This window comes from Pseudophryne corroboree, chromosome 3 (assembly GCF_028390025.1).
Source record: "Pseudophryne corroboree isolate aPseCor3 chromosome 3, aPseCor3.hap2, whole genome shotgun sequence".
NCBI lineage: Eukaryota > Metazoa > Chordata > Amphibia > Anura > Myobatrachidae > Pseudophryne > Pseudophryne corroboree.
The window spans coordinates 482679293-482703182 of record NC_086446.1 but is presented as its reverse complement, the minus strand read 5'-3'; positions in this window follow the sequence as shown (position 1 = coordinate 482703182).

Genomic DNA, 23890 nt, shown 5'->3' with positions numbered 1-23890 from the left:
ATCTACACTTCTATAGAACTACCAGAGTATATGTACCATCATATTTCTAATTATTTCAAGTTGAATTAAAAGAAAATATTATACCAGGTTGAAAAATAAAGTGTATTTATTTTAACAGCTGTAACATATTGTGTAACAAAGGTCCAGATGTCAGAAGCAATCTCTACACCTCAATAATATACTAGACTTGGACAAATATCAGTAATTCCTACTGTACCATTACTATTATGGTTTACTGATGCATCATATTGTATAAACTGGAAGAGTACAACAAAAACCTGACAGAAAGCTATATATATATATTTATTACTCTCACATAGAGAAAAATGTCAACTTGAACAAAACTGTAACTACATTTTCAGATTATGGTTTAGAAACAGGATTTGTCCCATTTTCGATGTTGTGAGTCTGTTTCTTCTCTGTAAGTATTTGCCCTGCTTTTGAAAATATTCTCTCACAGGGAACTGAAGAGGCCATAACACGGAATCGCCGCTTTGACAGTTGAAAAAGTCTTGGATAGATTTCTTTTCTCATTCCACCAAAGTAGTGGATCCTCGGTCCTCCTTAAGATGGGTTGTTGCATGTATCTGTCCAGTTCTATAATTCCTGCAGCCACTGGATTCTGTACTGCAACAACTTTGCTGACTTCTGTATCAAAATCACCCCATAGGCATGAGCTGGATTGTGAGGTTTGAGTTACTTCCACAGGTGCTATAGGTACTTCTTCTGTAATTCTCAATCCACACACTTTTCTCTTCAGATTTTCATATGCCATGTGAAATTTAGCCTCATCTGAAAATCTGTACCTTTTAAATCTTGGGTCCAAAAGTGTTGCCTGATTGTTAAGTTTGTTATCTTCCAGGTCTTTGAATCTTCGAGCAAGTTGCTCCTTCAATGTTGTCACCATAGATGTTATTTCTGTTGGCGTTGCTTGCTCATCCAAAGATGACTCCATTTTCTCATTCATTATTTTTACAGAAAGAATCACTTTTGATCTGGGCACAGATTTTTCAGCACTAACTTCCAATGTGTCGTCTTGAAAAATCTGTAGTACATCTATTGCTTTTTCAGCAACTGTCCATTCATGGGATGTCAAGGTATTCAGGTGGTCATTCCGAGTTGTTCGCTCACTGCTATTTTTAGCAGAATTGCTAATAGGCTAAAATCCGGCAGTTCTGCGTATGCACCGCAGGTCGCACGCGCTAAGCAATTTTACACAAAAGTATGCTATTTTACTCACGGGCGAACAAAGCTTTTCAGTCGCTCTGTTGATCGGAGAATGATTGACAGGAAGTGGGTGTTTCTGGGTGGTACCTGAGCGTTTTCTGGGAGTGTGCTAAAAAAATGCAGGCGTGCCAGCAGAAAACGCAGGAGTGGCTGGAGAAACGGGGGAGTGGCTGGCCGGACGCTGGGCGTGTTTGTGACGTCAAACCAGGAACTAAACGGACTGAGGTGATCGCAATCTGTGAGTAGGTCTGGAGCTACTCAGAAGCTGCAAGGAAATACTTAATAGCAGAATTGCTAATCTTTCGTTAGCAATTCTGCTATGCTAAAATACACTCCCAGAGAGCGGCGGCTTTGCGTTTTCATTGCTGCTAAAAGTAGCTAGCGAGCGAACAACTCGGAGTGACCACCTCAGTTCTGTGTGTAGCACAGCTAAGGTGGCAACTACTGCATCCTTTACCTTGACGAGCCTGGATATCATGTCCAAAGTAGAGTTCCATCTAGTAGGGACATCTTGGGCCAGTTTCAGCTCTGGTAGTCCCATCTGTTTCTGAGTGTCATGCAATTTTGTAAGGCCATTGGAACTTTTTTTGAAAAATTCAACAATACCTTTAATCTTAGTTATAATGATATGAATGCCAGAAACCAAAATTCCAGCATGAACTACCAAGTTCACACAATGCGCAAAACATGGTAGATGTCGCCATTTGCACAATCTGACAGCAGCTACAATGTTAGCTGCATTGTCTGTGACAACAGCGACCACCTTATTTTCTAGACCCCATTCATGCACTGTCTTTTAACCGTCTGCATAGATTTTCAGAAGTGTGTCTTTCCTGCATTTCAAGACATTCTAAGAGAACTGAAAGTAGCTGACATTCTGAATTAATAAAATGCGCTGTGATTGCATTAAAACTTTGATTATTCAAAGAAGTCCATGAGTCTGTAGTTAAGTGTACAGAGGGAAAAAAGGTAGCAGGTGCACTGTCTCACACTAGCTCAACCTGTAGTAACCAGAGGCACTTACCTCAGTGTGCTCATTCCAAATGTAAAGGCTAGAGTGTTGGACTATTTAAAATGAGAGGGGTGGGTGGGGCAGGGTGCTAAATTAGGGTGAAGGTGTCTCCTACCTTCAAAAATGTATGAATACATCAGTTACAGAGGGAAAAAGGCCCTAATTTGCACACCTTAATTAGGGAGTGAGGTGCTACTCTGCTTGAGACTTAGTAAAGTGTACAGAGGGAAAAGGTAGCAAGTGCACTATCTCACACTAGCTCAACCTGTAGTAACTAGAGGCACTTAGCATATTGCTGGCCAGGGTTATGAGCTTACCCACTGCATCAAGGTAGCCTCTCATTGGGTAAATCCCTAACACTAACTATAGGGGTTCACGTCCGGGAGGCAGGACACCCCAGAGCCACCCAGCCAGACAACCCCAGGGCATCGCAGGAGTGATAAAAATATAGGGTTAAAGAGGTAGGACAGGCTGTTTCTGCATGTGTGAATAATGTGAGGAGTAAAAGAAAATTTTGCTAAGGTGTTACATATATATAAAACAAACTATAAGTGCCATGGAGTGATGAAATAGTGTTAAATTGCGATGCCCCAGGGACACCCAGCCACGGCAGGCACAGGGAACCCCGCACCCCAGAGAATTCCCCCCATTATGGACTGCCATATTAAACAAAATGTAGGAGTCTTACCTCAGTGTGCTCATTCCAAATGTAAAGGCTAGAGTGTTGGACTATTTAAAATCGGAAAGGTGGGTGGGGCAGGGTTCTAAATTAGGGTGAAGGTGTCTCCTATCTTCAAAAATGTATGAATACATCAGTTACAGAGGGAAAAAGGCCCTAATTTGCACACCTTAATTAGGTAGTGAGGTGCTACTCTGCTTGAGACTTAGTAAAGTGTACAGAGGGAAAAGGTAGCAAGTGCACTATCTCACACTAGCTCAACCTGTAGTAACTAGAGGCACTTAGCATATTCCTGGCCAGGGCTATGAGCTTACCCACCTCATCAAGGTAGCCTCTCATTGGGTAAGTCCCTAACACTAACTATAGGGGTTCAAGTCCGGGGGGCAGGACACCCCAGAGCCACCCAGCCAGACAACCCCAGGGCATCGCAGGAGTGATTAAAAAAATATAGGGTTAAAGAGGTAGGACAGGCTGTTGCTGCATGTGTGAATAATGTGAGGAGTAAAAGAAAATTATGTGAAGGTGTACATATATATAAAACAAACTATAAGTGCCATGGAGTGATGAAATAGTGTTAAATTGCGATGCCCCAGGGACACCCAGCCACGGCAGGCAATGTTTGAATCTTTGGCAGAAATTTAATCACCATACAAAGTAATTGATTCTTTAGTGGCAGGTGGAGTACTTTCTTCAAAATTTTCTAGACAAATTTAAAGTCACTATATTCTTCTTGTTTTTCCACAATAATATTGCCATTTTGCAATTGATATAGTGGTTGCAGTAGTTCTGATGTTTCTGGGGCTTCTTCAAGGGAATCCTGGATATCATGTCCAAAGTAGAGTTCCATCTAGTAGGGACATCTTGGGTCAGTTTCAGCTCTGGTAGTCCCATCTGTTTCTGAGTGTCATGCAATTTTGTAAGGCCATTGGAACTTTATTTGAAAAATTCAACAATACCTTTAATCTTAGTTATAATAATATGAATGCCAGAAACCAAAATTCCAGCATGAACTACCAAGTTCACACAATGCGCAAAACATGGTAGATGTCGCCATTTGCACAATCTGACAGCAGCTACAATGTTAGCTGCATTGTCTGTGACAACAGCGACCACCTTATTTTCTAGACCCCATTCATGCACTGTGTCTTTTAACCGTCTGCATAGATTTTCAGAAGTGTGTCTTTCCTGCATTTCAAGACATTCTAAGACAGGGGTGTCAAAGACAAGGCCCGCGGGCCAAATCCGGCCCGCCAGACCTCGTCTGATGGCCCGCGGTGCCGCCGCCATGAAACCCCCTTCTCCCGAGTGCCCAGCTCGGGGGGGGCGGGGTTTCGCGGAATGACGCGATTGCGTCGTGACGTCACGGCGCAAACGCGTCATTCAACGAAACCCCGTCGGAGGAGGGAGAAGGGAGCCGCGCAGACGAGGAGGGAGAGGCGGCTGAAGAGCGGCGAGAACCGCTTCAAATGTAAGTCAGCCCCTCTCCCTTCCTCTCTTTCTCTCTCTCTCTCTCTCCCTCCTTCCACCACCTGCCACAATGTGTAAAATGGGGACCTGTACCTGCCGCTATGTGTAAAATGGGGACCTGTACCTGCCGCTATGTGTAAAATGGGGACCTGTGCCTGCCACAATGTGTAAAATGGGGACCTGTGCCTGCCACAATGTGTAAAATGGGGACCTGTACCTGCCGCTATGTATAAAATGGGGACCTGTGCCTGCCGCAATGTGTAAAATGGGGACCTGTGCCTGCCGCAATGTGTAAAATGGGGACCTGTGCCTGCCACAATGTGTAAAATGGGGACCTGTGCCTGCCACAATGTGTAAAATGGGGACCTGTGCCTGCCACAATGTGTAAAATGGGGACCTGTGCCTGCCACAATGTGTAAAATGGGGACCTGTACCTGCCGCTATGTGTAAAATGGGGACCTGTGCCTGCCACAATGTGTAAAATGGGGACCTGTGCCTGCCACAATGTGTAAAATGGGGACCTGTGCCTGCCACAATGTGTAAAATGGGGACCTGTGCCTGCCACAATGTGTAAAATGGGGACCTGTACCTGCCGCTATGTGTAAAATGGGGACCTGTGCCTGCCACAATGTGTAAAATGGGGACCTGTGCCTGCCGCAATGTGTAAAATGGGGACCTGTGCCTGCCGCAATGTGTAAAATGGGGACCTGTGCACTATAAAAGGGGGCACATGGCTGGGCACTATAAAAGGGGGCACATGGCTGGGCACTTTAAAAGGGGGCAGATGGCTGGGCACATATAAGGCAGGTGGAGCGGTAAATTTTGGATAGACCTACAGATACAACCGGCCCTTTGATGGGGACCAAACTGCTGATGCGGCCCCCGATGAATTTGAGTTTGACACCCCTGTTCTAAGAGAACTGAATGTAGCTGACATTCTGAATTAATAAAATGCGCTGTGATTGCATTAAAACTTTGATTATTCAAAGAAGTCCATGAGTCTGTAGTTAAGCAAACTGCATCAGCTTCTTGCAAGGTCGAGCGCACTTCCTGTAAAGTGCTGTTGTAGAAACGCAATAGCAAACTGCTAGATACGTTTTCCTCGTGGGAGGATTGTATTCTGGGCAAAGAGAATGGACAAACTTTTTAAACTCATCCTCCTCCACAATGCTAAATGGGTGGAAACCCTTGATAATAAATTTTAGCAGTTACTCATCCAATTCTTTTGAGCGCTTAACAGACACTGGCCTATTGCTGCTGAAATAGCTACCTAAGGTTGCTTGTTGCTTGGTTTGGACAGTTTTACAGTGGACGAAAAACCTGTAGCAAGTTCAGTTAAATTTACAGTTGCAATGGTACCTTGTGACGGTTCAGGTATATTGTCTTGAACGTCATCTTCACATCTTGTATGATGAGACGCTGTAGGTTTTGGTTGTTGTGGCTCCTAGTAGTGGATATCGTTGGATGTTTTGATTTCAAATGGAGTGATTACTCAAAGAACCGCAAGTTATACTTATTTCACTTGAGCAGTAGGAACACCTTGCTTTTTTCTCATCTCCAGTAAGTTTGAAATGATTCCATATCTGGCTTCTCTGTCTCCTCAGTGAATTATCTGCACTCATCATGCACACTTATAGTTGCTTCAATCACTACTGGGTACAAATGACTGTCCAGTCTACAGTATTTGGTGATAGACAATATTGTATACCACTACAAAATCAGGAGGGGGGGGGGGGGATATAACAGATTCCAAAAAGGGTAGGTGGAAAAGTTGCCCATAGCAACCAATCAGCTTTTACTTATCATATACAGTCTCTAATAAATGATAGGCAGGAGTGGATTGACTGCTATCAGCAACTGTTCCACTTTATTTTTATTGAAGGTTCATCAGACAGACATACATATCTCCCTATGTCTTGTGTGGAGTAATCAGACCCTACAGGATAACATGCAGCACTCAGAACTGTGTCTTACAGGATAGCATGCAGCACTCAGAACTGTGACTTTGGCTGATTGGGAGTGACAGTGTACCATGTGACCACCTGATATGCTAGGAGAATTAATGATGCCTGTATACAGTTCAGGATCAGCTCCATAGCATATGCCTGAGCACAGCAGTGCCACACATGGTAGCTTAGAGGTACTGTACTGACTCGTATGGCTGTATGAGTCAGTGAGCTGATCAGTGATCTGTAATGAATCACTGAACTGCTTGCAAGGAGAATGACCCATGACTCGTCAGGACAATGCAGTTCAATCAGCTCCACAGAGTCCACTGACTCCATGAGCACAGCAGTGACCCCTGTGGCAGCTGAGGTAAACTGACTCATGAATATTCAGTATTCACTCTCTCTCTCATACACACACACACACACACACACACACACACACACACACACACATTGGTTGCTATGGGCAACATCTACACTTCTATAGAACTACCAGAGTATATGTACCATCATATTTCTAATTATTTCAAGTTGAATTAAAAGAAAATATTATACCAGGTTGAAAAATAAAGTGTATTTATTTTAACAGCTGTAACATATTGTGTAACAAAGGTCCAGATGTCAGAAGCAATCTCTACACCTCAATAATATACTAGACTTGGACAAATATCAGTAGTTCCTACTGTACCATTACTATTATGGTTTACTGATGCATCATATTATTGTATAAACTGGAAGAGTATAACAAAAACCTAACAGAAAACTATATATATATATATATATATATATATATATATATATTATTACTCTCGCATAGAGAACAATGTCAACTTGAACAAAACTGTAACTACATTTTCAGATTATGGTTTAGAAACAGGATTTGTCCCACTTTCGATGTTGTGAGTCTGTTTCTTCTCTCTGTAAGTATTTGCCCTGCTTTTGAAAATATTCTCTCACAGGGAACTGAAGAGGCCATAACACGGAATCGCAGCTTTGACAGTTGAAAAAGTCTTGGATAGATTTCTTTTCTCTCATTCCACCAAAGTAGTGGATCCGCAGTCCTCCTTAAGATGGATTGTTGCATGTATCTGTCCAGTTCTATAATTCCTGCAGCCACTGGATTCTGTACTGCAACAACTTTGCTGACTTCTGTATCAAAATCACCCCATAGGCATGAGCTGGATTGTGAGGTTTGAGTTTCTTCCACAGGTGCTATAGGTACTTCTTCTGTAATTCTCATTCCACACACTTTTCTCTTCAGATTTTCATATGCCATGTGAAATTTAGCCTCATCTGAAAATCCGTACCTTTTAAATCTTGGGTCCAAAAGTGTTGCCTGATTGTTAAGTTTGTTATCTTCCAGGTCTTTGAATCTTCGAGCAAGTTGCTCCTTCAATGTTGTCACCATAGATGTTATTTCTGTTGGCCTTGCTTGCTCATCCAACAATGACTCCATTTTCTTATTCATTATTTTTACAAAAAGAATCACTTTTGATCTGGGCACAGATTTTTCAGCACTAACTTCCAATGTGTCGTCTTGAAAAATCTGTAGTACATCTATTGCTTTTTCAGCAACTGTCCATTCATGGGATGTCAAGGTATTCAGGTGGTCATTCCGAGTTGTTCGCTCACTGCTATTTTTAGCAGATTTGCTAATAGGCTAAAATCCGGCAGTTCTGCGCATGCGTATGCACCGCAGGTCGCACGCGCTAAGCAATTTTACACAAAAGTACGCTATTTTACTCACGGGCGAACAAAGCTTTTCAGTCGCTCTGTTGATCGGAGAATGATTGACAGGAAGTGGTTGTTTCTGGGTGGTAACTGAGCGTTTTCTGGGAGTGTGCTAAAAAATGCAGGCGTGCCAGCAGAAAACGCAGGAGTGGCTGGAGAAACGGGGGAGTGGCTGGCCGGACGCTGGGCGTGTTTGTGACGTCAAACCAGGAACTAAACAGACTGAGGTGATCGCAATCTAGGAGTAGGTCTGGAGCTACTCAGAAGCTGCAAGGAAATACTTAATAGCAGAATTGCTAATCTTTCGTTAGCAGTTCTGCTATGCTAAAATACACTCCCAGAGAGCGGCGGCTTTGCGTTTGCATTGCTGCTAAAAGTAGCTAGCAAGCGAACAACTCGGAATGACCACCTCAGTTCTGTGTGTAGCACAGCTAAGGTGGCAACTACTGCATCCTTTACCTTGACGATCCTGGATATCATGTCCAAAGTAGAGTTCCATCTAGTAGGGACATCTTGGGTCAGGTTCAGCTCTGGTAGTCCCATCTGTTTCTGAGTGTCATGCAATTTTGTAAGGCCATTGGAACTTTTTTTGAAAAATTCAACAATACCTTTAATCTTAGTTATAATGATATGAATGCCAGAAACCAAAATTCCAGCATGAACTACCAAGATCACACAATGCGCAAAACATGGTAGATGTCGCCATTTGCACAATCTGACAGCAGCTACAATGTTAGCTGCATTGTCTGTGACAACAGCGACCACCTTATTTTCTAGACCCCATATTTTCTAGACACCGTCTGCATAGATTTTCAGAAGTGTGTCTTTCCTGCATTTCAAGACATTCTAAGAGAACTGAACGTAGCTGACATTCTGAATTAATAAAATGTGCTGTGATTGCATTAAAACTTTGATTATTCAAAGAAGTCCATGAGTCTGTAGTTAAGCAAACTGCATCAGGTTCTTGCAAGGTCGAGCGCACTCCCTGTAAAGTGCTGTTGTAGAGACGCAATAGCAAACTGCTAGATACAGTTTTCCTCGTGGGAGGATAGTATGCTGGGCAAAGAGAATGGACAAACTTTTTAAACTCATCCTCCTCCACAATGCTAAATGGGTGGAAACCCTTGATAATAAATTTTAGCAGTTACTCATCCAATTCTTTTGAGCGCTTAACAGACACTGGCCTATTGCTGCTGAAATAGCTACCTAAGGTTGCTTGGTTTGGACAGTTTTTACAGTGGCCGAAAAACCTGTAGCAAGTTCAGTTAAATTTACAGTTGCAATGGTACCTTGTGACGGTTCAGATATATTGTCTTGAACGTCATCTTCACATCTTGTATGATGAGACGCTGTAGGTTTTGGTTGTTGTGGCTCCTAGTAGTGGATATCGTTGGATGTTTTGATTTCAAATGGAGTGATTACTCAAAGAACCGCAAGTTATACTTATTTCACTTGAGCAGTAGGAACACCTTGCTTTTTTTCTCATCTCCAGTAAGTTTGAAATGATTCCATATCTGGCTTCTCTTTCTCCTCAGTGAATTATCTGCACTCATCATGCACACTTATAGTTGCTTCAATCACTACTGGGTACAAATGACTGTCCAGTCTACAGTATTTGGTGCTATAATAAATGATAGGCAGGAGTGGATTGACTGCTATCAGCAACTGTTCCACTTTATTTTTATTGAAGGTTCATCAGACAGACATACATATCCCCCTATGTCTTGTGTGGAGTAATCAGACCCTACAGGATAACATGCAGCACTCAGAACTGTGTCTTACAGGATAGCATGCAGCACTCAGAACTGTGACTTTGGCTGATTGGGAGTGAGTGTACCATGTGACCACCTGATATGCTAGGTGAATTAATGATGGCTGTATACAGTTCAGGATCAGCTCCATAGCATATGCCTGAGCACAGCAGTGCCACACATGGTAGCTTAGAGGTACTGTACTGACTCGTATGGCTGTATGAGTCATTGAGTCAGTGAGCTGATCAGTGATCTGTAATGAATCACTGAACTGCTTGCAAGGAGAATGACCCATGACTCGTCAGGACAATGCAGTTCAATCAGCTCCACAGAGTCCACTGACTCCATGAGCACAGCAGTGACCCCTGTGGCAGCTGAGGTAAACGGACTCATGAATATTCAGTATTCACTCTCTCTCTCATACACACACATACACACACACACACACACACACACACACACTGATTGGTTGCTATGGGCAACATCTACACTTCTATAGAACTACCAGAGTATATGTACCATCATATTTCTAATTATTTCAAGTTGAATTAAAAGAAAATATTATACCAGGTTGAAAAATAGTGTATTTATTTTAACAGCTGTAACATATTGTGTAACAAAGGTCCAGATGTCAGAAGCAATCTCTACACCTCAATAATATACTAGACTTGGACAAATATCAGTAATTCTTACTGTACCATTACAATTATGGTTTACTGATGCATCATATTGTATAAACTGGAAGAGTACAACAAAAACCTAACAGAAAACTATATACAGGGCCGTCTTTTCGTATGGGCTCAATGGGCTCTTGCCCAAGGGCCCCAGGAGTATAAGGGCCCTAGGCTGATAGCTGAGAGTCCCCTCTTTCCAGGGGTACCAGATTTTTGCAAATCGGACCTGGGGAACCGTAGATATCCGACTTGAAAGCAGTGGTCCCCATCCAAACCTGTTAATTGCTCTTCCCAGCCAGATATCCCGGGTTCTGTCTGACTTAGAGTTTTTCTGAAGGTATAATCCTAAAAAGCTGGGACTCTCCCCTTTTTATGGATACTGGCAGCTCTTCTCTACTATGCCCAGAACAAGAGATATCAGCCTTCAAGCAGCTGGTCCCTGCTCCAGCTCCACACGCCTAATATGCAGTTTTAGATTTTCATTAGTAAATTGCTCTGGCTCCTGAACTCTGATCCCCAAGTCACCAGAACCTTCTGAAAGATGGGACTCTCTGGTTTTTTAATCCCATTCAAAGATAAGAAATACATTTTCAGGAACTTGAGATATCTGCAGTCAAGCAAGCTGCCCTCCCACCGGAAATTGATAAATGTTAAGCCCACTCCACTGTCCACCCCTCCCCTACGTATTAAACACCCCCTACCACCCTGGTCATGTACCAAGGCTTCTTCATTCAGCCCAATGCCCCCTTCTACAGTTTAGCCCCATCTGTACAGTAAAGGAGTAATTAGCAGAAATTACTGCTCCAGGTCCTACAAGCTGAGCGGAAGAAAGAACACCCCCGACCGCCCGCGGGACATCAAGGGCTGCCACTGATAGCACCCCCTACCCCTGGAGGATGGGTAGGGGGCCCAGTGCATTGCTGTGCCCAGGGGCCTACACTGCTGTTAAGACGGCCCTGACTATATATATATATATATATATATATATATATATATATATATAATTACTCTCACATAGAGAAAAATGTCAACTTGAACAAAACTGTAACTACATTTTCAGATTATGGTTTAGAAACAGGATTTGTCCCACTTTCGATGTTGTGAGTCTGTTTCTTCTCTCTGTAAGTATATTCCCTGCTTTTGAAAATATTCTCACAGGGAACTGAAGAGGCCATAACACGGAATCGCCGCTTTGACAGTTGAAAAAGTCTTGGATAGATTTCTTTTCTCTCATTCCACCAAAGTAGTGGATCCGCAGTCCTCCTTAAGATGGATTGTTGCATGTATCTGTCCAGTTCTATAATTCCTGCAGCCACTGGATTCTGTACTGCAACAACTTTGCTGACTTCTGTATCAAAATCACCCCATAGGCATGAGCTGGATTGTGAGGTTTGAGTTTCTTCCACAGGTGCTATAGGTACTTCTTCTGTAATTCTCAATCCACACACTTTTCTCTTCAGATTTTCATAGGCCATGTGAAATTTAGCCTCATCTGAAAATCCGTACCTTTTAAATCTTGGGTCCAAAAGTGTTGCCTGATTGTTAAGTTTGTTATCTTCCAGGTCTTTGAATCTTCGAGCAAGTTGCTCCTTCAATGTTGTCACCATAGATGTTATTTCTGTTGGCGTTGCTTGCTCATCCAAAAATGACTCCATTTTCTTATTCATTGTTTTTACAAAAAGAATCAGTCAGAATTCGTTTGGATCTCCCATTGTGAGAACATATTAGCAGGGACTAATGTTCACGGTATAATAGCAAGTTTATTAAAGCAATGTACAACTGTAAACAATAAATATAAAGCAGGAATAACTAGAGAACACAAAAAACTGAGGGGACATGGGATGCCAGGAGACTGTGAGTACATGAATATGATGTAGACTGTGGTAGAGTATGCACGTACCAGGGTTGCACTGTAGCTGGACTGCAGGATTGCACTGTAACAGGACTGCAGGATTGCACTGTAGCTGGATCACAGGATGGCACTGATGATTTGTAAACTTGTGAACGATGACTAAAGGTGCTGATGAGTTAAGGAACTTGTGAATTATGATTGAAGACACTGGTGATTTGCAGACTTGTAAATGGTGACTGAAGATGCTGATGAGTTAAGGAACTTGTGAATGATGATTGAAAACACAGATGATTTGCAAAGTTGTAAGCGATGACTGAAGACGCTGATGATTCAAGGAACTTGAGAATAATGGTTAAAGACACTGGTGGTTTACAGAGTAGTAAATGGTGACTGGAGACGCTGATGATTCCAGGAACTTGAGAATAATAATTAAAGACACTGGTGGTTTGCAGAGTAGTAAACGGTGACTGAAGACGCTGATGATTCCAGGAACTCGAGAATAATAATTAAAGACACTGGTGGTTTGCAGAGTAGTACACGGTGACTGGAGACACTGATGATTCTAGGAACTTGAAAATAATACTTAAAGACTCTGATGCAGACACTGACTCCCAGCACGCTGATGACCGAGACACATTAAAGTCCAGAAGCTGCTTGAGAACGCTGGAAGCACCGGAGACACTGGGGTAGACTGCGGAGAAACTCGCCGGGAACAAGAGCACTGGCAGTTCTTTGGTCGATTTAGCAGCAGAGACCAGCAGGACCAGGAGCTGTAACAATCTTGACTCGAACTGGCAACAGGGAGCCTGTGTGGCTGGCCTAAGTAGTGAGTTCAGGTGCTGCTCACAGCTGTGGTAACAGCTACTAATCAAGCTGCAGATACAGAGCAGAACGCTGAGCACCAGAGCAGAGAGCGCCATCCCAGGCATGGAGGAGAAACTACATGGATTGTGACAGTACCCCCTCCCTAAGGAGCGGATTCCAGACGCTCAACACATGTCAGAGTCTGAATCAAAAGGTAGAGGGCATATCAGGGTATCCTCATGCTGCCAAGGAAGTCCAACAGAGGCTTTCAACTTAGATTTTCCCTTTTTCTTCTTCTTTCTCCTTTTTGTGGATTTCCCAGTAGGAACAGTAGACTGGAGCTGAAGAAAACCAACAGGTAAGCTGATTGCTGGAGTCTCTAAGCTGGCAACAGGATTCTCGGATGAACCAAGATAGATAGGAACCTTAGATGACCCCGGCTGGGCAGGAACCTCAATTGGGACTGAAGACTGGTAAGACCATGAATTGAATTTCTTAATTACCATTTCACTGAAGGCCACAAGATTGAGAAGAACTGGGTCATTGGTCTCAATTAGTGGACTAGCCCAAGCCGCGGCTTCTCCTCTGAAGGTCAGGAATAAAAATGTAACTATGTTGAAAGGAGTAATTCCGAGGGAAGGATCTGTCTCCATCATAGAAACATATCGATTAACTAGTGCGAAGTATTGCGTTAAATCTCCATCAAAGTAATCCAAAGATGGAGCGTTGGATGAATTCTGTGAAGTGGAAACTTGATTTTCTGGAAACACTGGAGATGGATCATCAGGACATTGAGGAGGGGACAGACTTTCAGGAGACTGGTCAGAAATATATGATGATCCTAACCGAACTTTGACTAGAGACTTGGATGGTACTTTTTAGATTTGGTCCTTCCCGGAAGTCCTGGGGGACTGGGCTGTACCCAAATCTTGAGCCAACAAGTTAGTAGTAAGATTGGAACCCAGGACTACAACAGTGCCTATGTGTCTAGATATAAGGCCTGTGTTGTGAGAAACGAGAGTGCTAGATTCTTCTTCTGAGATTGACATAATGCTCAAAGCCCCCTCGTCACGGGGCTGAACTGAGGCAGAAGCCCCCTCGTCACGGGGCTGAACTGAGGCAGAAACCCCCTCTTCACGGGGCTGAACTGAGGCAGAAACCCCCTCTTCACGGGGTTGAACTGAGGCAGAAACCCCCTCTTCACGGGGCTGAACTGAGGCAGAAACCCCCTCTTCACGGGGCTGAACTGAGGCAGAAACCCCCTCTTCACGGGGCTGAACTGAGGCAGAAACCCCCTCTTCACGGGGCTGAACTGAGGCAGAAACCCCCTCTTCACGGGGCTGGACTGAGGCAGAAACCCCCTCTTCACGGGGCTGAACTGAGGCAGAAACCCCCTCTTCACGGGGCTGAACTGAGGCAGAAACCCCCTCTTCACGGGGCTGAACTGAGGCAGAAACCCCCTCTTCACGGGGCTGAACTGAGGCAGAAGCCCCCTCTTCACGGGGCTGAACTGAGGCAGGAGCCCCCTCTTCACGGGGCTGAACTGAGGCAGGAGCCCCCTCTTCACGGGGCTGAACTGAGGCACGAGCCCTCTCTTCACGGGGCTGAGGCAAGAGCCCCCTCTTCACGGGGCTGGGCTGAGGCAAGAGCCCTCTCTTCACGGGGCTGGGCTGAGGCAAGAGCCCTCTCTTCACGGGGCTGGGCTGAGGCAAGAGCCCCCTCTTCACGGGGCTGGGCTGAGGCAAGAGCCCCCTCTTCACGGGGCTGGGCTGAGGCAAGAGCCCCCTCTTCACGGGGCTGGGCTGAGGCAAGAGCCCCCTCTTCACGGGGCTGGGCCGAGGCAAGAGCCCTCTCTTCACGGGGCTGAGGCAAGAGCCCCCTCTTCACGGGGCTGGGCTGAGGCAAGAGCCCTCTCTTCACGGGGCTGAGGCAAGAGCCCCCTCTTCACGGGGCTGGGCTGAGGCAAGAGCCCCCTCTTCACTGGGCTGAGGCAAGAGCCCCCTCTTCACGGGGCTGGGCTGAGGCAAGAGCCCCCTCTTCACTGGGCTGAGGCAAGAGCCCCCTCTTCACGGGGCTGGGCTGAGGCAAGAGCCCTCTCTTCACGGGGCTGAGGCAAGAGCCCCCTCTTCACGGGGCTGGGCTGAGGCAAGAGCCCCCTCTTCACGGGGCTGAGGCAAGAGACCCCTCTTCACGGGGCTGAGGCAAGAGCCCCCTCTTCACGGGGCTGGGCTGAGGCAAGAGCCCCCTCTTCACGGGGCTGGGCTGAGGCAGGAGCCCCCTCTTCACGGGGCTGGGCTATGGCAGGAGCCCCCTCTTCACGGGGCTGGGCTGAGGCAAGAGCCCCCTCTTCACGGGGCTGGGCTGAGGCAAGAGCCCTCTCTTCACGGGGCTGAGGCAAGAGCCCCCTCTTCACGGGGCTGAGGCAAGAGCCCCCTCTTCACGGGGCTGAGGCAAGAGCCCCCTCTTCACGGGGCTGAGGCAAGAGCCCCCTCTTCACGGGGCTGAGGCAAGAGCCCCCTCTTCACGGGGCTGGGCTGAGGCAAGAGCCCCCTCTTCACGGGGCTGGGCTGAGGCAAGAGCCCCCTCTTCACGGGGCTGGGCTGAGGCAAGAGCCCCCTCTTCACGGGGCTGGGCTGAGGCAAGAGCCCCCTCTTCACGGGGCTGGGCTGAGGCAAGAGCCCCCTCTTCACGGGGCTGGTCTGAGGCAGGAGCCCCCACTTCACGGGGCTGGCCTGAGGCAGGAGCCCCCACTTCACGGGGCTGGCCTGAGGCAGGAGCCCCCACTTCACGGGGCTGGCCTGAGGCAGGAGCCCCCACTTCACGGGGCTGGCCTGAGGCAAGAGCCCCCACTTCACTGGGCTGGGCTGGGCAGCGCTCTGTAGACTCTCGGGCTGGGCAGCGCTCTGTAGACTCTCGGGCTGGGCAGCGCTCTGTAGACTCTCGGGCTGGGCAGCGCTCTGTAGACTCTCGGGCTGGGCAGCGCTCTGTAGACTCTCGGGCTGGGCAGCGCTCTGTAGACTCTCGGGCTGGGCAGCGCTCTGTAGACTCTCGGGCTGGGCAGCGCTCTGTAGACTCTCGGGCTGGGCAGCGCTCTGTAGACTCTCGGGCTGGACCCTCTGAACTCCTCACTGGGGCTGGACGCTCTGAAGAACCCCCTCTTGGGGCTGGACACTCTGAAGAACCCCTCACTGGGGCTGGAGGCTCTGAACCCCTCACTGGGGCTGGACACTCTGAAGAACCCCTTCTTGGGGCAAGATACTCTGAAGAACCCCTTCTTGGGGCTGGACACTCTGAAGAACCCCCTCCTGGGGCGACAGGCTTGGAAACTCTAGGTGGAAGACCAGTTTTGTGACAGATGGAATTTAAAGATTGGAGATACACTCTGCCCCCATTTCTTGGTTTTCGAATGGGACAGGTTAAAATAAAATGTCCTTGACCCCCACAATACAGGCAAAGTTTATAGTCTCTACGATACTGGCGTTCTGTTTCAGAGAGGCTAGGTCGAGGGAAACTTTGGAACTTGCCTCTTGTCTGAGGAGGAGAGGTGCCCCTAGCATGCCTAGTCCATGGGTCAGAAGAAAACTCCTTTTCTGGAGCTATTTTACTGGGGTTCACCAGTCTCCCCAGGAATTCAGGAAGAATGCATAGAATACCGGACACTAAAGTCTGTAGCTGGTCTAACTTCTCCTTTAAAACCCCCAGTTGTAACAAATCTAAAGAAGGTGATGTCCCGGGAGCTGAGGGGTTAACGAGCTGTGAGAAAACTCCCTCAGGCAGACTGCAATTATCTCCCCTGCTGTTTGTTTTTGGCCAGTTACATCTGTCAGAATTCGTTTGGATCTCCCATTGTGAGAACATATTAGCAGGGACTGATGATCACGGTATAATAGCAAGTTTATTAAAGCAATGTACAACTGTAAACAATAAATATAAAGCAGGAATAACTAGAGAACACAAAGGGAAAACTGAGGGGACATGGGATGCCAGGAGACTGTGAGTACATGAATATGATGTAGACTGTGGTAGAGTATGCACGTACCAGGGTTGCAGGATTGCACTGTAGCTGGACTGCAGGATTGCACTGTAGCTGGATCACAGGATGGCACTGATGATTTGTAAACTTGTGAACGATGACTAAAGGTGCTGATGAGTTAAGGAACTTGTGAATGATGATTTAAAGACACTGGTGATTTGCAGACTTTTAAATGGTGACTGAAGATGCTGATGAGTTAAGGAACTTGTGAATGATGATTGAAGACACTGGTGATTTGCAGACTTGTAAATGGTGACTGAAGATGCTGATGAGTTAAGGAACTTGTGAATGATGATTGAAAACACAGATGATTTGCAAAGTTGTAAGCGATGACTGAAGACGCTGATGATTCAAGGAACTTGAGAATAATGGTTAAAGACACTGGTGGTTTACAGAGTAGTAAATGGTGACTGGAGACGCTGATGATTCCAGGAACTTGAGAATAATAATTAAAGACACTGGTGGTTTGCAGAGTAGTAAACGGTGACTGAAGACGCTTATGATTCCAGGAACTTGAGAATAATAATTAAAGACACTGGTGGTTTGCAGAATAGTAAACGGTGACTGAAGACGCTGATGATTCCAGGAACTCGAGAATAACAATTAAAGACACTGGTGGTTTGCAGAGTAGTACACGGTGACTGGAGACACTGATGATTCTAGGAACTTGAAAATAATACTTAAAGACTCTGATGCAGACACTGACTCCCAGCACGCTGATGACCGAGACACATTAAAGTCCAGAAGCTGCTTGAGAACGCTGGAAGCACCGGAGACACTGGGGTAGACTGCGGAGAAACTCGCCGGGAACAAGAGCACTGGCAGTTCTTTGGTCGATTTAGCAGCAGAGACCAGCATGACCAGGACCAGGAGCTGTAACAATCTTGACTCGATGAACTGGCAACAGGGAGCCTGTGTGGCTGGCCTAAGTAGTGAGTTCAGGTGCTGCTCACAGCTGTGGTAACAGCTACTAATCAAGCTGCAGATACAGAGCAGAACGCTGAGCACCAGAGCAGAGAGCACCACCCCAGGCATGGAGGAGAAACTACATGGATTGTGACAGAATCACTTTTGATCTGGGCACAGATTTTTCAGCACTAACTTCCAATGTGTTGTCTTGAAAAATCTGTAGTACATCTATTGCTTTTTCAGCAACTGTCCATTCATGGGATGTCAAGGTATTCAGGTGGTCATTCCGAGTTGTTCGCTCACTGCTATTTTTAGCAGATTTGCTAATAGGCTAATCTGGCAGTTATGCGTATGCACCGCAGGTCGCATGCGCTAAGCAATTTTACACAAAAGTACGCTATTTTACTCACGGGCGAACAAAGCTTTTAAGTCGCTCTGTTGATCGGAGAATGATTGACAGGAAGTGGGTGTTTCTGGGTGGTAACTGAGCATTTTCTGGCAGTGTGCTAAAAAAATGCAGGCGTGGCTGGAGAAACGGGGGAGTGGCTGGCCGGACGCTGGGCGTGTTTGTGACGTCAAAGCAGGAACTAAACGGACTGAGGTCATTGCAATCTAGGAGTAGGTCTGGAGCTACTCAGAAGCTGCAAGGAAATACTTAATAGCAGAATTGCTAATCTTTCATTAGCAATTCTGCTATGCTAAAATACACTCCCAGAGAGCGGCGGCTTTGCGTTTGCATTGCTGCTAAAAGTAGCTAGCGAGCGAACAACTCGGAATGACCACCTCAGTTCTGTTTGTAGCACAGCTAAGGTGGCAACTACTGCATCCTTTACCTTGACGATCCTGGATATCATGGCCCTCATTCCGAGTTGATCGGTCGCAAGGCGAATTTAGCAGAGTTACACACGCTAAGCCGCCGCCTACTGGGAGTGTATCTTAGCATCTTAAAATTGCGACCGATGTATTCGCAATATTGCGATCACAAACTACTTAGCAGTTTTAGAGTAGCTCCACACTTACTCTGCCTGTGCGATCAGTTCAGTGCTTGTTGTTCCTGGTTTGACGTCACAAACACACCCAGCGTTCGCCCAACCACTCCCCCGTTTCTCCGGCCACTCCTGCGTTTTTTCCGGAAACGGTAGCGTTTTCAGCCACACGCCCATAAAACGCCGTGTTTCCGCCTAGTAACACCCATTTCCTGTCAATCACATTACGATCGCCGGAGCGAGGAAAAAGCCGTGAGTAAAAATACTATCTTCATAGCAAAGATACTTGGCGCAGTCGCAGTGCGAATATTGCGCATGCGCACTATGCGGAATTTCACTGCGATGCGATGAAAAATACCGAGCGAACGACTCGGAATGAGGGCCCATGTCCAAAGTAGAGTTCCATCTAGTAGGGACATCTTGGGTCAGTTTCAGCTCTGGTAGTCCCATCTGTTTCTGAGTGTCATGCAATTTTGTAAGGCCATTGGAACTTTTTTTGAAAAATTCAACAATACCTTTAATCTTAGTTATAATGATATGAATGCCAGAAACCAAAATTCCAGCATGAACTACCAAGTTCACACAATGCGCAAAAACATGGTAGATGTCGCCATTTGCACAATCTGACAGCAGCTACAATGTTAGCTGCATTGTCTGTGACAGCAGCGACCACCTTATTTTCTAGACCCCATTCATGCACTGTGTCTTTTAACCGTCTGCATAGATTTTCAGAAGTGTGTCTTTCCTGCATTTCAAGACATTCTAAGAGAACTGAATGTAGCTGACATTCTGAATTAATAAAATGCGCTGTGATTGCATTAAAACTTTGATTATTCAAAGAAGTCCATGAGTCTGTAGTTAAGTGTACAGAGGGAAAAGGTAGCAGGTGCACTGTCTCACACTAGCTCAACCTGTAGTAACCAGAGGCACTTAGCATATTCCTGGCCAGGGCTATGAGCTTACCCACCGCATCAAGGTAGCCTCTCATTGGGTAAGTCCCTAACACTAACTATAGGGGTTCAGGTCCGGGGGGCAGGACACCCCAGAGCCACCCAGCCAGACAACCCCAGGGCATCGCAGGAGTGATAAAAATATAGGGTTAAAGAGGTAGGAGCAGCTGTTGCTGCATGTGTGAATAATGTGAGGAGTAAAAGAAAATTATGTGAAGGTGTTACATATATATACAACAAACTATAAGTGCCATGGAGTGATGAAATAGTGTTAAATTGTGATGCCCCAGGGACACCCAGCCACGGCAGGCAATGTTTGAATCTTTGGCAGAAATTTAATCACCATACAAAGTAATTGATTCTTTAGTGGCAGGTGGAGTACTTTCTTCAAAATTTCCTAGACAAATTTAAAGTCACTATATTCTTCTTGTTTTTCCACAATAATATTGCCATTTTGCAATTGATAGTGGTTGCAGTAGTTCTGATGTTTCTGGGGCTTCTTCAAGGGTATCCTGGATATCATGTCCAAAGTAGAGTTCCATCTAGTAGGGACATCTTGGGTCAGTTTCAGCTCTGGTAGTCCCATCTGTTTCTGAGTGTCATGCAATTTTGTAAGGCCATTGGAACTTTTTTTGAAAAATTCAACAATACCTTTAATCTTAGTTATAATGATATGAATGCCAGAAACCAAAATTCCAGCATGAACTACCAAGATCACACAATGCGCAAAACACTGGTAGATGTCGCCATTTGCACAATCTGACAGCAGCTACAATGTTAGCTGCATTGTCTGTGACAACAGCAACCACCTTATTTTCTAGACCCCATTCATGCACTGTGTCTTTTAACCGTCTGCATAGATTTTCAGAAGTGTGTCTTTCCTGCATTTCAAGACATTCTAAGAGAACTGAACGTAGCTGACATTCTGAATTAATAAAATGTGCTGTGATTGCATTAAAACTTTGATTATTCAAAGAAGTCCATGAGTCTGTAGTTAAGCAAACTGCATCAGCTTCTTGCAAGGTCGAGCGCACTCCCTGTAAAGTGCTGTTGTAGAGACGCAATAGCAAACTGCTAGATACAGTTTTCCTCGTGGGAGGATTGTATGCTGGGCAAAGAGAATGGACAAACTTTTTAAACTCATCCTCCTCCACAATGCTAAATGGGTGGAAACCCTTGATAATACATTTTAGCAGTTACTCATCCAATTCTTTTGAGCGCTTAACAGACACTGGCCTATTGCTGCTGAAATAGCTACCTAAGGTTGCTTGTTGCTTGGTTTGGACAGTTTTTACAGTGGACGAAAAACCTGTAGCAAGTTCAGTTAAATTTACAGTTGCAATGGTACCTTGTGACGGTTCAGGTATATTGTCTTGAACGTCATCTTCACATCTTGTATGATGAGACGCTGTAGGTTTCGGTTGTTGTGGCTCCTAGTAGTGGATATCGTTGGATGTTTTGATTTCAAATGGCGTGATTACTCAAAGAACCGCAAGTTATACTTATTTCACTTGAGCAGTAGGAACACCTTGCTTTTTTCTCATCTCCAATAAGTTTGAAATGATTCCATATCTGGCTTCTCTGTCTCCTCAGTGAATTATCTGCACTCATCATGCACACTTATAGTTGCTTCAATCACTACTGGGTACAAATGACTGTCCAGTCTACAGTATTTGGTGATAGACAATATTGTATACCACTACAAAATCAGGAGGGGGGGGGGATATAATAGATTCTAAAAGGGTAGGTGGAAAAGTTGCCCATAGCAACCAATCAGCTTTTACTTATCATATACAGTCTATAATAAATGATAGGCAGGAGTGGATTGACTGCTATCAGCAACTGTTCCACTTTATTTTTATTGAAGGTTCATCAGACAGACATCCCTATGTCTTGTGTGGAGTAATCAGACCCTACAGGATAACATGCAGCACTCAGAACTGTGTCTTACAGGATAGCATGCAGCACTCAGAACTGTAACTTTGGCTGATTGGGAGTGACAGTGTACCATGTGACCACCTGATATGCTAGGACAGTGGTTCCCAAACTGTGTGCCGTGGCACCCTGGGGTGCCTCAGGACACTTGCAGGGGTGCCTCGGGTTGGTGGTCCAGGACCAATTAAAATTATTTATGTTCAATGTAATAGGCAAAGCCAGTGCTAGTGGCTGCCAATCATAAAGTATGTGGACAAACAGAAGCAAATCTTGTCCCTCACCACACAATTGACCCTAATGATGACATATAAGCACAAATTTACTTAATTTAATATTTTTCTTTATTTCTCAATAAGAAACCTTTGGCCTAGGGGTGCCGTGAAAAAAATTCTGATACTCTAGGGCGCCTTGATTGAAAAAAGATTGGGAACCACTGTGCTAGGAGAATTAATGATGCCTGTATACAGTTCAGGATCAGCTCCATAGCATATGCCTGAGCACAGCAGTGCCACACATGGTAGCTTAGAGGTACTGTACTGACTCGTATGGCTGTATGAGTCATTGAGTCAGTGAGCTGATCAGTGATCTGTAATGAATCACTGAACTACTGAACTGCTTGCAAGGAGAATGACCCATGACTCGTCAGGACAATGCAGTTCAATCAGCTCCACAGAGTCCACTGACTCCATGAGCACAACAGTGACCCCTGTGGCAGCTGAGGTAAACTGACTCATGAATATTCAGTATTCACTCTCTCTCTCATACACACACACACACACACACACACACACACTGATTGGTTGCTATGGGCAACATCTCCACTTCTATAGAACTACCAGAGTATATGTACCATCATATTTCTAATTATTTCAAGTTGAATTAAAAGAAAATATTATACCAGGTTGAAAAATAAAGTGTATTTATTTTAACAGCTGTAACATATTGTGTAACAAAGGTCCAGATGTCAGAAGCAATCTCTACACCTCAATAATATACTAGACTTGGACAAATATCAGTAATTCTTACTGTACCATTACTATTATGGTTTACTGATGCATCATATTGTATAAACTGGAAGAGTACAACAAAAACCTAACAGAAAAACTATATATATATATATATATATAACTCTCACATAGAGAAAAATGTCAACTTGAACAAAACTGTAACTACATTTTCAGATTATGGTTTAGAAACAGGATTTGTCCCACTTTCGATGTTGTGAGTCTGTTTCTTCTCTCTGTAAGTATTTGCCCTGCTTTTGAAAATATTCTCTCACAGGGAACTGAAGAGGCCATAACACGGAATCGCCGCTTTGACAGTTGAAAAAGTCTTGGATAGATTTCTTTTCTCTCATTCCACCAAAGTAGTGGATCCTCAGTCCTCCTTAAGATGGATTGTTGCATGTATCTGTCCAGTTCTATAATTCCTGCAGCCACTGGATTCTGTACTGCAACAACTTTGCTGATTTCTGTATCAAAATCACCCCATAGGCATGAGCTGGATTGTGAGGTTTGAGTTTCTTCCACAGGTGCTATAGGTACTTCTTCTGTAATTCTCAATCCACACACTTTTCTCTTCAGATTTTCATATGCCATGTGAAATTTAGCCTCATCTGAAAATCCGTACCTTTTAAATCTTGGGTCCAAAAGTGTTGCCTGATTGTTAAGTTTGTTATCTTCCAGGTCTTTGAATCTTCGAGCAAGTTGCTCCTTCAATGTTGTCACCATAGATGTTATTTCTGTTGGCGTTGCTTGCTCATCCAAAAATGACTCCATTTTCTTATTCATTATTTTTACAAAAAGAATCACTTTTGATCTGGGCACAGATTTTTCAGCACTAACTTCCAATGTGTCGTCTTGAAAAATCTGTAGTACATCTATTGCTTTTTCAGCAACTGTCCATTCATGGGATGTCAAGGTATTCAGGTG